At 48.1% G+C, this 14,306-nt stretch overlaps 2 long non-coding RNA genes across 5 annotated transcripts; one reads left to right on the top strand and one right to left on the bottom strand.

Annotated features, from left to right (window-relative positions):
• Positions 1-2,288: 2,288 nt before the first annotated feature.
• LOC117437960 (uncharacterized) lies at positions 2,289-4,804 on the bottom strand. 2 transcript variants are annotated; one of them, XR_004550590.1, is made up of 3 exons: positions 4,735-4,804; positions 3,311-3,451; positions 2,289-2,397 (listed from the first exon to the last, which is right to left on the bottom strand). It is a non-coding gene; the product is annotated as an uncharacterized lncRNA (long non-coding RNA). The 2 variants fall into 2 exon arrangements; XR_004550589.1 differs by lacking the exon at positions 4,735-4,804 and adding an exon at positions 4,476-4,573.
• On the top strand, positions 4,719-11,568 carry LOC117437958 (uncharacterized). Of its 3 annotated transcripts, none has more exons than XR_004550585.1 (3): positions 4,719-5,134; positions 6,031-6,186; positions 10,460-11,568. It is a non-coding gene; the product is annotated as an uncharacterized lncRNA (long non-coding RNA). The 3 variants fall into 3 exon arrangements; XR_004550586.1 differs by lacking the exon at positions 4,719-5,134 and adding an exon at positions 5,154-5,173; XR_004550587.1 differs by lacking the exon at positions 4,719-5,134 and adding an exon at positions 5,814-5,834.
• The last annotated feature ends 2,738 nt before the right edge of the window (positions 11,569-14,306 follow it).

The following is a 14,306-nucleotide window of genomic DNA, read 5'->3' as shown; positions in this document are numbered from 1 at the left end:
TCCATGCAGCCTTCTTATCTGCAGGATGAACAGCCGCAGCTTTCTCAGCCTGTCTTGATATGGAGGTGCTCCAGTTCCCTTGTTGTCCTCGTGGGCCTCCTCTGGACTAGCCCCAAAAGCTCCACGTCCTTTTTACGTTGAGGACACCAGAACTGTATACAATACTCCAAGTGACGTCTCACAAGAGCAGAGTAGAGGAGCCAGATCACCTCCTTCAAGCCTTGGTTACACATCACTGACAGCTGCAAGACACAGGTCAGCAGCAGAGCAGCATCACAGTCCTCTCGCTACCAGCTCTGGACTTCCCTAGCACTTGCTAGAAGTCCTGGCTAGATCATTTTGCTATGAGACAGTCTCCTTTAGACTGATCCATCCCCTCCGAGGGGTTCCCATGCTACCACGTGTGATACATGGTGAAGGGCTGCTGGCACACTAGGTTCACATGCAGATGAACTCACCCAGCTTGCATCCCCAGTGTGCCAGTGCCTTTTGCTGGAAAATCATTTAAAGGCCTTCAGGGTTTCAGGGTATGCTAGGTGGCACCGTGCCTGAAGGACACACTGCCCTTAAGTCACTGAGTGAAGTGAGCACGGCTGTTCAGGATAATGGCAACCACAAATGTGCAAGCAGGTTAGTGGGTAAAAAAGTCACTGCTTTGATTCTGTTACTTTCAAAAGGTAGTGGAAGGAAAAATAAAAACAAAAAAACAATTGTGGAAACCTTGAAGTGGGGTGACCTTCAATGCAGAAGGGCATATGAAGGGTTAGGTGCAACACGTCCTGCTGCTTCACAGCCAGGGTAACAGAGAGAAGGCAGATCTGTGTCATCCCAGGCCTCTGCAGAGAGGAGCGGACATCCGGAGGACCACACTGCCACCTGAATCTGGTGGGAACTGCTGCCTTTGAGAGTAAACACACTTTCATCTCATTAACATTGATTAAAAAGACCCTTTGCTAGAAGGCAGCACACGAAACCTGAATTGGCCGGGGTGTCAGGGAGAAAGCAGCAGTAATGTCTGAGCTCAGCTGTGGATGTGCACTGCAAGGAAATGCAGAGCTGTGCAGCAAGGTGGAGGGTCATGCCACAGGGAAACGGTGAGAAACGGTAAATGGGGTGTGAAGCCATGGCATGGCTCTTGAGTAAGCTCCACCGCTGGTATGTTGGGCATGAGTTTCTGAGGAGCCAGCCCTGACCAAACACCTGGACCTTGCTCAAGAGCCACGCCATGGCTTCACACACCTTGCCCCAGGAAAGAATTCCCTCAGCCTCCAAACCCTGCATTTCCACACTCATCAGAGTCTTCTGGAGATGATTTCGTCTGAGCCAGATTGAGGAACAGCTGCCAAAACTGGGAGAGAGAAGAAAGCTACAGGACAGAGGACATGCATCGCCAATGGTATTGAAGCCCAACTAGAGAACATTGCCAGCCCTTCCATCTCACCCCCAAACCCAGAGCTGGGAGAAGAGTTATGGGGCAGGAGAGCTCCAAGAACATACACCCTTCCCTCCCATGGCCACCTGCCTCTCTATACCTTCTCAAGCTGCTTTTGTGTAACCACATTTTGTTGTGGGGCACAGCTTGTTCCGCATCATCCTTATCCCTGCAGCGCTGCTCACAAAGGCGCTTGGCCTAGGAGAGCCAACAAACAGGGAAGGAGCCTGGTAGCAAGCAGTGAGTTGCTATTACAGCTCATGCAGGTAGCTCTGGAGAAAAACACAACCTCCAAACGAAGAGGCGGCCAAAGGCTGCACAAAGAGTAGGGCACAGCACACAAGGCCGCCAGTGCCCTACTGCTGCTTGAGCAAAACTGACCTCACAAGAAAAACTGCTCTTCATTTGGCATGAAAAGCTCACTGCAATCGAGTCCTTGACACCTAAATCGCTTTTATCCAACCGTGCAAGGATGCTACCAGCCATGTCCCTGGTAAACGCTTCAGTTTTTCAGAGCACACTATGCAGGCTTAAATGTGACAGTCTTCCTCTGCTCCAGCTTTTCATGTAGTGTCTGCATGAGTTGCAGCAGAGGAAAACCCTCATATTTGAGAATGCGTGTCTCTGGAGATGAGCCCATGCAATAGCTGGCTCTAATAGACACCCAAAGGAGAAGATGTAGAGGTGAGAAGAAGGAAGTTAGAGGTTCAGCAGCGGGGTTGCAACATACTGGAAGGAGTTTGGGACATCCTAGCAGCAGCAGGCACTGGAAGCATGCAGGGGGCTGGGACATGTTGGGAGACATGAGCCAGGAGCCAGGATCCATCACCAAGGATGAGGATGGATCAACACCCTGACCTTCTTCCGATGCAGATTTTACTTTTCCTTGGATTCCTCAATTTTCTTTGCTTCCTCCCAAAGGGTTTGTGCCAGCTAGATCTGACATTGTCCCACACTATCTATCTCTGCAAAGAAAAGAAAGTTTCATATGAAGACTTTGTTGTTCAAATCTACTGTTGTTGCTGACATCAAACTGTCCCCATAGTACACCTAACTTTGCAGGAACATATAAAAGCAACAGGACTGTTGAAGCGGCATCCAAGCAGCATTAGCAATGTAAGCATCATTCCTGCTGGGGGCCACCATTCAGTGTAAAGGAAACAGGTATCAAGAAATTTTTCAAGCAAGTACAGTCACATCTGCACCTCACCCCAGTCAATTCAGCCAGGTTTTAATACACAGCAACCTGAAGCAAAGAGTTGCCCCAGTTTAGCACACACTCATGCTGGGGGACACAAAAACTGACAGGAAAAAAACCCTCAGGCTCATCCTGCTGAAAGTGAGCACCCATACCACAGAACAGCAGCCCAGCAAGCTCACTGAGGGATATACGCAATGTGTGGCTCACGATTCAAGCCCCAGAGCTGTTTCAAACCCACAGCTATGAATAGTCAACTGCTTCAACAGCAGAGCCACGCTGGGGAGGTTGCCCAAGGGTCAGGGCAGCAGACAAATGTGTCTGGGGCAGAGAGTGGACTCAGCACAGGAGAGCAGAGTGACAGCCTTCGGGGTAGCGATGCTACCCAGCATGTGTACATGCAAATAAAAGGACAAATTAAGGTAGCCAAAGCATCATCTTGTAGATGCTCTGATTAGAATTGTGGAAACACTTAGGATAGAAAAGGCCTTTTATTGAGTCCAACCGTTAACCCTATGCTGCCTAATCCACCACTAAACCGTGTCATGAAGTTCCACATTTGCACGTCTTCTAAACACCTCTAGGGATGGTGAGTGCATCACTGCCCTGGGCATCCTGTTCCAGTGCTTGACAATCCTCTCGGGGAAGAAATTGCTCCTGATATCCAATCTAAACCTCACCTGGTGCAGCCTGAGTTCATTTTCTCTTGTCTTATCACTTGGTACTTGTGAAAGGAGACAGATCACCAGCTCACAACCTCCTTTCCGGTGGCAGAATCATTGCAGTATAGGGCCTAAATCCTGGCCAGGGCCTAGGAAAGTCTGAGAAATTCAAGTGTTAAACTTGCATCATAGGACAAAGTAGCATCTGGCAGATACCACAGTTACAGGGTAGATAATACAGGAACATGTATTTACACAATTACGCCACTTCCACCCAAATCATGTACCTGGACTTGGGAAACAGAGAACATACACTACCTCAGAAGAATGTTTCACAGTGAGGATTATTAAGCTTAAGAGTGTCAGGTAGAAGTAGAGCTAGATACCCAGGGATTTAGGATTCTGTCTTCAAACAGTAATTGGGAAGATAAGTTTGTCACCAAAGATGTAAAAATACTTCCTTTGCAGGAGTACCATCCTCATTGCTGCATCCAGTATCAGTGGTGTCAGCTTAAGAGGGAATGAGCACGGTGCTAACAAAGTCTGTGCTTAAGAAAAGATAAAGCCTGCCCTGTGTAGGGACAGTCTGGTCTGATCTCATGCATGGCTCCAGACATGCCTTGCCAACAACTAAAATCATGCAACAACAACCACAAAATAAAACTTGTTCTGGAATCACAGCCATAGCTGAAACTCAGATCTGACCCTTGTTTTACAGAACAGTGGTCAATTAATTCACCAATTTGTTCTCAAAGGGCTTTGACAGCCAGGACTTCCCAGTCATTTTTCTCCAGGGTGCAGTGTACAACATGGAACAGGTGAGGCAATGCAGGGGAACATTTCCAATTTGACACGGCTTTGAGGCAAGTTATCAAACTACTGGATTCCAAGCAGGGACACCTTCCACTAGACAAGATTGCACTAAGCCCTGTCCAGCCTGGCCTTGAACACTGCCAGGGATAGGCCGCGTCTTTTTAGATAGGTACACATCCACCGATCAAACTGCTTCAAGCAGCAGACAAACAAACGCGGGCACAAACACGGCCTGGAGCTGACACCCTCTCTGTCGCTTTAAACCCACTCAGAAATAGCCCCGAACACGGGACAAAGTGCTGAGGAACACCCCGCAGCGTGTAACAATCCCGCAAACCAATCCCTGCCGCTTTAAGCTCTCTGGACCCACCACATCCGGTAGGCGGCACATCGGACAAGGACCGGAGGAACCTAACCCGGAGCCAATCCCCGCCTTCCACCCCACACCTTGGGCATGCTCTTAGCACGGGCCTTACAGAGCGCCCTCACAGTTTCCCCTATGACCATGCTCTGCGCTCTGCGTCACCTCCGTGCCACAGCCAGAACTACTGCAGGCGGAAGCAGTGGGAGATTGACACCGCCCCCACCCCCTCCCATCCAGTCAGCAACGCGGTGGCTACGTGACGCACAGAATCACTCAGCACGGAAGGCAGACGTGGGAGCTGGAGAATGGCCGCAAACCAATCCCCGCCGCTTTAAGCTCTCTGGTCCCTCCACATCCGGGAGGGGGCAGAGTCACATCGGACAAGGACCGGAAGAACCTCCCCCGGAGCCGATCCCTGCCTTCCACCCTACAACGTGGGCCTGCTCTTGGCGCCAGCCTTGTGGAGCGCCCTCAAAGCCTCCACTGTGGCCATGCTCTGCGTCACTTACACACTGCAGCCACAGCTACTGCGGGCAGAAGCAGGAGGAGATTGACACCGCCCCCACCCCCTCCATTCCAGTCAGCAACGCGGTGACAACGTCATGCACGGAAGGATTCAGCACAGAAGGCGGATGTGGGAGCTGGAAAATGGCCACCTGGCCTGGGTGAGGCGGGTCTCCGGTCAGGAGGGGAGCGGGCTTTGGGTAGGCTCAGATATGGGAAGGCTAGACTCCTTAGTAAGGGTGTGGGGGTAGGTTGGACTACTCCATAGGATCCTGTGGGAAGGCCAGGCCCCTCCACAAGTGTTTGAGATGAGGATCAGCACTCCAACAAGGGCCTGTGGGGGAACTGAATCCTCTATAAAGTGCTATGTGGAGTCCAAGTTCCTCTATAGGAGCCTGGGAGGGAGCTTGGTTTCCCTGCTGAGGACCGGATGGGAGGCCAGGATCATCTCTAGCAACCTGGGAAGAATACAAACTTCTCTAAAAGGGAGTGGCCAGGCTCCCCCTAAACGGACAAACAGGGAGGCAAGGCCCATCTAGAGGAGCTTAAGAGGAGGCCGGGTTCCCTTTTACAGACATGTGAAGGGCCCAAGCTCTCATAAAATGCCCCGTGGGGGGTAGGGAGGGGCTGGGTGCTAAATAGGAGCCTGGGAGGAGGCCAAGCTCCCCTGAAAAGTCTGGCAGGAGCCTAGGAGAAGGGCAGGTTCACCTGTAGGGACCTTGGGAGGGGCCAGGCTCTCCTCTCATGCCTCAGGGGCAGGGTGGGTTGGGGATCAAGAATCCTCCACAGGAGTCTGGGAGAAGGCCAGGTGTCTCTCTAACGGTCTGTGGGGATGCCGAGGTGCTGTTAATGGAATGTGAGGTAGGAAACCAAGCCACTACTACTGAGGCTGAGGAGTGTGAGGTGTCATTTTTCTACTTGTGCCACAGCAGGACCTGGAAATGCCACTGGACCCGGGCAGTGTGTCCTGCAGTGCCTGAGGCATCTCTAAGCACAGCAGGGCTCCAGGCTCAGCCTGGGGCACCAATCATCACTGAACCTTTTAATCCCTACTCAGGAGCTCAGCTGCCCCAGGGAGCCATCGCTGGAGCCAAGGACAAGCCCCACTGTAGCAGAAGTGATTTCAACCAGACTCCACATGGATGAGACCCTGCAGAGCTCAGTCCCTCCTTGCAGAAGACTTTGCAGTAGAGGACCTAATGATCTTGAACAGGTAATATCCACTCTCCTAGGCATTGACCTTTGGGCTTGAGAAGGCCCTTTATTATCAACATCATCTGTCATTTATGATACCTGTAGGAAAGGTAAATTGTGCGAGGGTCAAGGCAGAGATGATCCTGATCAGGAGCCCATTGCACATTATGGAGCTGGTGTCCACTGAGAAGGCACAGGGCTCTTGTGCACTGCCCAAGTCCAGTGGGTGCAGAATGAGCTTGGCCATCTCACGCTAACAGGGGGTTTACGGACAGCTCCTGCCTGACACTGACGCACCAGCTGCTGGGCCTTGCCTGTATCTGGAAATGCAGCAAGGTGTTCTCATGTGAACTTCATTCGTGAATCATGCTGTTTTCTTGTGATGCTTTATGTATTAGTTCATAGGACCAAAAAGGAAGAGCTCTAACTCTGCCTGAAGGCAGGGTGCCCAGCTTCTGAAGGGACATAAGATTTACATGCTATCTCTATCCCTCTTCTTATTTTGTCTTATTAAAGCTGCTTTGGCCTCTCTGTCCCTAGGGGGGAAGGCAGGAGCTGTGGAACTGCTTATCAGGGTCTCTTGTTAGGCTGTTCACTTCTGTGTTTGCCTGGGAGGAGGACAGCCCCCTCTAGAGACGCCTGTGATGAAAATCAGCCTGACTCTAGGGGCCCAGGGGGAGGCTGAAGTCTTGATCTGTTTTATACCAGACCTGTCCTAATATTGTGCAAGTAGGAAGTAAAGGTGGAGAAAATATATGCTCCTGTAGTCTTCCTCCCAGGAGAAGGATCCTGAACATCCTAGGGTGTTGTGAAGGTATAGCAGCTCCAGCCTGGACAAAAAAAGTGAGTATGACATCTTCCAGAAGAAAGATAGCCACCACGCAAGTCTCAAAACTTCACCTTAAAAGATGTATGTGAGAACTAAGACTACAGCAGGGCCCTTCAGCAAAGTATTTGTACACTTGGACTTTCAGAAATTAAAATGGACAAGACATTCCTTGGCATGTGCACTTTGCACAGTCCACTGGAATGCAGCAGGAAAGACCTCTAAGCTCAATGTCATCTTCTCCCCACCAGGAAATACAACAAAAGCTCCAGGGACTGTTTTGCTTAGACATGCACTGATGTAACACAGATTCAACTTGAAACACATCATACAACTCCCGTTGCTCCAAAGTTAGTCATGTGGCACCAGGTTTAAATAGCTAAACTGCTTGTGCTGGTTCCCTTATCCTCCGTCCCTGTGTCATAAGGCACTGAGGAGCTTCTTTAGCAATGCTGCACATGAGCATCTGAGAGAGACCAGCAGCCCTGCAGCACATGAGCGTCTGAATCAGAGCCAGGATTATGTATATGGTAACAAAAAAAGCAAGAACTTTGAGGGGACATGGACAGAAAATGAGTTTTAGGGCTCCAGACTTGCATTAGTAACTAAGTTTGTTTCAAATGGTACACAGTCACAACAAGTCCAAGGGACTTGTTTACCAGAAGTTAATCAAATGAGGGTCTGCAGTACCTACCAGGCACGAGCTATACCGTGAACCTAAAAATCTGCAATCCCCTCATTGGAGAGGTGGTTGAAGAGCTAACCAAATTCTCCAGATCCTCAGCAACACTGCAGGGTGCAGGTTTCTGGCAGCACAGCCTCTCATTGCATAGCTGTGGTGTGCACTGCTACATCAGGCAAGATGCAAATGAGCTTCCAGTATCAGCACTTAAACCTGGAGCACATCTACAGATAAGTGAGAGACATAGTGTATTGTTGGTGCTTTTCTGAGATCCCTGAAAGACATGCCCAAACTGAAATCTAAATCACAAGCTCAATTTCTAATAATGAAAGCCTGCAGAAACAGGGAAAAGCTTAATCATAGAATCATAGAATAGTTAGGATTGGAAAGGACCTCAAGAGCATCTAGTTCCAGCCCCCCTGCCATGGGCAGGGACACCTCACACTAAACCATATCACCCAAGGCTTCATCCAACCTGGTCTTGAACACTGCCAGGGATGGAGCATTCACTACCTCCCTGGGCAACCCATTCCAGTACCTGGGATACTTCTGCCCTAAACATAAGCCAGCATTCCCAATGCATTGTGCACACTCCCTTCAGCATATATGACTTTCTTGGTTATCTCCAGCATCTTTCAGATGGCTGCACTTTGGAAGAACTTCAAATCAGTATCTTCTTCTGACACAGATGGCCCCTGCGTCTGGGTCCATCGCTTAGATTCCTTTTCTTCCCCCGAGTGTGAAGATGGGGTATCTATCCAAAGCAGTTTGCTGATTAGAGGCAAAGTTTTCTAATAGGCACTCTCTGAAGGTGCAAATAATCATCTGAGTCCTTAAATATATTGCTGAAATGGAGAGGTACTTCAATTCTGTGGGGCTGCTGTGAGAAATGGGTCTCTAGGTAAAACCTTCAGTTCAGGCTAGACACAACAGTGAAGCCCTCTTTATTACTGTTTCTGCAAAAACAGGTGTCTTAGCAAGGAGACACACACAGTAAAAGCAGAACTGTGATTTCTATTTAAATTCCGTCCACAAGTTCCCTCCCTGGTTTCCTCATTGATAGGGTTCTCCAAGGTTTAAAGCCTATTGAGTGCTTATAATATATATGCTAACTGTCCCACCTCTGTTTACACCTCCCCTTACTCGACTTTGTACGCTCCTTCCTCTTATTTATTAACCACATCGTTATTAACCACATAATCCTATTCCGGTTCGATTTCATAACTCCCTGGCAGACATGCTGTACCCAAAACATACTATTTAACTGGCTTGCACTGGCTCTGTTTGTACATGGAGAATATACTATATAACCACAGTGAGTATCTTTTGTCTAGAGATAACAATGGCTTTAACCACAGAGTGTGTCTTTTGGAGTCACTAGGACTCAAACCTTTTGTTTTGTTCCCTCAATAACTTAGCCCCAGCCCCAGTATTGAAACCTCTTAATATTGCAAAGCCTTAATAATTGATCTTACAGCTCTACTATTGGAAAGCCTTAATATTGCAAAGCCCATTCCCGGTTATGGGAAAACAACACCGTTTCTCTCACAATTCCCCCTTCCTCTTACTTATACTAGTTTTGGTTTTCACACTTTCTTTAAAGAATTGCCCCATATGTCACTTCCAGTCTGGATAACATTATTTCATGTTTTTGATCTAAAGATAAGTTGTTCCAGTCATCTTAATTATTTTTTTTTCTCTAAAGCATTTTATCAGAGTAGAGTGGTGGCCCCATGAGCATCTGTTTGGACCGTGCTGTTTCAAGACGATGTTGTACAGGTCTCTCTATATACGGAATTATGTAGCACCTAATAGCTGTTAATACACCTGCTACTACAATTAGAGAAGTAAAAACTGATATCATCATTCCTCTCCATTTTCCACACCAGGATCCCAACCATCCTGTTAATGAAATATCTGTTCTTGAATTTTCAGCCAATTCTTCTACCAAGGTAGTGAGGCCTTGTAAGGCTCTGGTTAGGGTTCCATCTGGTCTTGTATTATTTGGAATAAATGAGCAACACGTATTCCCTAGCATTATGCATACTCCTCCTTTTTCTGCTAATGTATCCAAAGCTATTCTATTTTCACTGCATATTCGACCCATTCTGCTCAGGCATTTGTATTTCGATATCCTGTTTTTCAAACTATTTTCAAATCTATTTCAAACATCTGCTTCCAATATGTAATTGTATTTACATTCACTATCTTAAGATTCTTTGGTGGAGTCCATGTTCCCACCGATGCAGGAATGGTAGTGTCCCCAGGCTGGCCACATTTGTTCCTCTTTGGCTCCCAAGCCACTATTCCAAATCTAGCAACTGAATCCCCTCTTGTCACATCTGCCCCCAGGCCATGAATTTGGCTTATTTCCCCTCCAGCACCCGTAGTAGCAAGTGCAGTAGCATGTGCCCAGGACAACACTCTTACTCCCCACATTCAGACTCTATTTTACCTTTAAACATCATCATTTTAATTTTTAAAGATTTTCCCTAAGCAAAGGTTTAGGTTCATAGGCTGTACATAGATAGTATTCTTTTTAACCACAGAGTGTATCTTTCACCTAGAGATGACAATGTATTTAACCACAGAGCGTGTCTTTTTGAATAACTATATCTCAGACCCTTTCTTTCCTTGCCTTACGAACTTAATCACAGACCTACTATTGAAAACTCTTATTATTGCAAAGCCTTACTATTGAACTTAAAGCTCTAAGATTGGAAAGTCTTAATATTGTTAAGCCCCATCCCCATTTATGCCAAAACAACACTGTTTCTCTCACAGCTGGAAATAACTGGAAACACCACCACACTGGCCAGACCATCTGCCCGGAGAACCTACAAACAGGATCAACAGCATCTAGTGATGTAGCCGTCAACTGTGGCATAATCAGGCTCACCTGAAAGAGAAAGCACAAAATAATTAGGTCTGCTTATGAGAAATGCTCATTACAAGATTCTGCACAGGACAGAAACACTGGCCACCTGTGCTAAAGGGATGGAAGGCAATGGTGGATGAGGCTGAAAGAGATGTCTTGATTCTATGATTCTATGGTTTGCTGAAAAACCAAGGCCTTTCACCAAGTTCCATCACTAAAGTGTCACTGCAAATTATATAGCTCATGGTGTTGAATCAGGCAAAGGGCCAAACTGCAGAGACTGGGGGGATCCCAAGTTTGGACATCATTAAGCTCCAGATATGACTATACTCAGGGCTTTGATCAGAACTTCTCCTTAGTGAAACCTTGCCTCCAGAGTCAGACTCCAGCTTCCCAGGTTCTTTCAGGGGGGACAGGACTTCTCCTAAACCATTCTCTTTAGAGAGCTAAAGCTCATGATCTGATGGGGAAGAGCAAAAGCAGAGAGACCTGATACCAAGGAACATCATAGTGGGGTAACATGAAGCCAGAGGGCACTGCAGAAATAGTTGATCCATTCACACTCCTGGGTCTCAAAGAACTGAAATGACACAGACAAAACAGCCCTAACATCTGTGAGAAGAGAGCAAATCTCCTCTATTCTGATCTCTTCTCATCCCACTACAAAGACCTCTGTCCACAGCAAGGAGCAGGTGATGTTGGTCTTCTGCAGGAAACATGGTAACTAACCATGAGTCATAGAATCATAGAACCAACTAGGTTGCAAAACACCTGGTCCAGAGAAGAAGTCATCCCTTTGCACACCCACGTACTTCAAAGATGAGCATTAAGTTCTGGAAGGTCTGCAGGGCCAATGTGGAAGGGGTCACTCAGTACACCAGTACCTCTGGGGAGATGAAGCCAGCTTCCTAAGGGCACTGCATGTTCCTTGGTACCCCACCCATGGTCCTGCAGTCCCAGCTGACTTCTCTCCCTCAACTATTGTGCAATAAAAAAGCATTGGGGATCTATGAAATCTAAGTGTCTTGACTCATTTGTCTTCTCGTTCCTGCCCTTTCCTTTCTCCAAGCAGCTTTAAGCCCAAGTCTTCTGAAATGTGCTTTCTGGTAGAGCTCAATATCATGAGCCTTTACAAATTCCCTGAAAGATAGCCATTCATCCCACATGTACATATGCACACCTCAGCCTCTGCACTTTGTGTCCATAGAATCACAGAATCATGGAAAAATTAGGATTGGAAAGGATCTTAAGATTATCTAGTTCCAACCCTCCTGCCATGGGCAGGACATCTCGCACTAAACCATGCCACCCAAGACTGCGTCCAACCTGGCCTTGAACACTCCCAGGGATGGAGCATTCACAACTTCCTTCAGCAACCTATTCCAGTGCCTCACCACCTTCACAGTAAAGAACTTCTCCCTTATATTTAACCTAAACTTCCTCTGTTTAAGTCTGAAGCCATTACCCCTTGTCATATCACTACAGTCTCTAAAGAAGTGTCCCTCTCCACCATCCTTGTAGGCTCCTTTCAGGTACTGGAAGCTGCTAGGAGGTCTCTACACAGCCTTGTTATCTCCACCATGTACAGCCACAGCTTTCTCAGCCTGTCTTCATATGGGAGGTGCTCCAGTTCCCTTGTTGTCCTCGTGGGCCTCCTCTGGACTAGCCCCAAAAGCTCCACGTCCTTTTTACGTTGAGGACACCAGAACTGTATACAATACTCCAAGTGACGTCTCACAAGAGCAGAGTAGAGGAGCCAGATCACCTCCTTCAAGCCTTGGTTACACATCACAGACAGCTGCAAGACACAGGTCAGCAGCAGAGCAGCATCACAGTCCTCTCGCTACCAGCTCTGGACTTCCCTAGCACTTGCTAGAAGTCCTGGCTAGATCATTTTGCTATGAGACAGTCTCCTTTAGACTGATACATCCCCTCCGAGGGGTTCCCATGCTACCACGTGTGATACATGGTGAAGGGCTGCTGGCACACTAGGTTCACATGCAGATGAACTCACCCAGCTTGCATCCCCAGTGTGCCAGTGCCTTTTGCTGGAAAATCATTTAAAGGCCTTCAGGGTTTCAGGGTATGCTAGGTGGTGCCGTGCCTGAAGGACACACTGCCCTTAAGTCACTGAGTGAAGTGAGCACGGCTGCTCAGGATAATGGCAACCACAAATGTGCAAGCAGGTTAGTGGGTAAAAAAGTCACTGCTTTGATTCTGTTACTTTCAAAAGGTAGTGGAAGGAAAAATAAAAACAAAAAAACAATTGTGGAAACCTTGAAGTGGGGTGACCTTCAATGCAGAAGGGCATATGAAGGGTTAGGTGCAACACGTCCTGCTGCTTCACAGCCAGGGTAACAGAGAGAAGGCAGATCTGTGTCATCCCAGGCCTCTGCAGAGAGGAGCGGACATCCGGAGGACCACACTGCCACCTGAATCTGGTGGGAACTGCTGCCTTTGAGAGTAAACACACTTTCATCTCATTAACATTGATTAAAAAGACCCTTTGCTAGAAGGCAGCACACGAAACCTGAATTGGCCGGGGTGTCAGGGAGAAAGCAGCAGTAATGTCTGAGCTCAGCTGTGGATGTGCACTGCAAGGAAATGCAGAGCTGTGCAGCAAGGTGGAGGGTCATGCCACAGGGAAACGGTGAGAAACGGTAAATGGGGTGTGAAGCCATGGCATGGCTCTTGAGTAAGCTCCACCGCTGGTATGTTGGGCATGAGTTTCTGAGGAGCCAGCCCTGACCAAACACCTGGACCTTGCTCAAGAGCCACGCCATGGCTTCACACACCTTGCCCCAGGAAAGAATTCCCTCAGCCTCCAAACCCTGCATTTCCACACTCATCAGAGTCTTCCGGAGATGATTTCGTCTGAGCCAGATTGAGGAACAGCTGCCAAAACTGGGAGAGAGAAGAAAGCTACAGGACAGATGACATGCATCGCCAATGGTATTGAAGCCCAACTAGAGAACATTGCCAGCCCTTCCATCTCACCCCCAAACCCAGAGCTGGGAGAAGAGTTATGGGGCAGGAGAGCTCCAAGAACATACACCCTTCCCTCCCATGGCCACCCACATCTCTGTAACTTCTTCTCCTGCCACTGTGTAATCACGTTTGTTTTGTGGGGCACAGCTTGTTCCACATGATCCTTATCCCTGCAGCGCTGCTCACAAAGGCGCTTGGCCTAGGAGAGCCAACAAACAGGGAAGGAGCCTGGTAGCAAGCAGTGAGTTGCTATTACAGCTCATGCAGGTAGCTCTGGAGAAAAACACAACCTCCAAACGAAGAGGCGGCCAAAGGCTGCACAAAGAGTAGGGCACAGCACACAAGGCCGCCAGTGCCCTACTGCTGCTTGAGCAAAACTGACCTCACAAGAAAAACTGCTCTTCATTTGGCATGAAAAGCTCACTGCAATCGAGTCCTTGACACCTAAATCACTTTTATCCAACCGTGCAAGGATGCTACCAGCCATATCCCTGGTAAACTCTTCAGTTTTTCAGAGCACACTATGCAGGATTAAATGTGACAGTCTTCCTCTGCTCCAGCTTTTGATGTAGTGTCTGCATGAGTTGCAGCAGAGGAAAACCCTCATATTTAAGAATGCGTGTCTCTGGAGATGAGCCCATGCAATAGCTGGCTCTAATAGACACCCAAAGGAGAAGATGTAGAGGTGAGAAGAAGGAAGTTAGAGGTTCAGCAGCGGGGTTGCAACATACTGGAAGGATTTTGGGACATCCTAGCAGCAGCAGG

The sequence above is a fragment of the Melopsittacus undulatus genome, chromosome Z (genome assembly GCF_012275295.1).
Source record: "Melopsittacus undulatus isolate bMelUnd1 chromosome Z, bMelUnd1.mat.Z, whole genome shotgun sequence".
In the NCBI taxonomy this organism is placed as follows: Eukaryota; Metazoa; Chordata; class Aves; order Psittaciformes; family Psittaculidae; genus Melopsittacus; species Melopsittacus undulatus.
The sequence above is the reverse complement of the archived record's forward strand: the minus strand, read 5'-3'. Positions and strand labels throughout refer to the sequence as shown.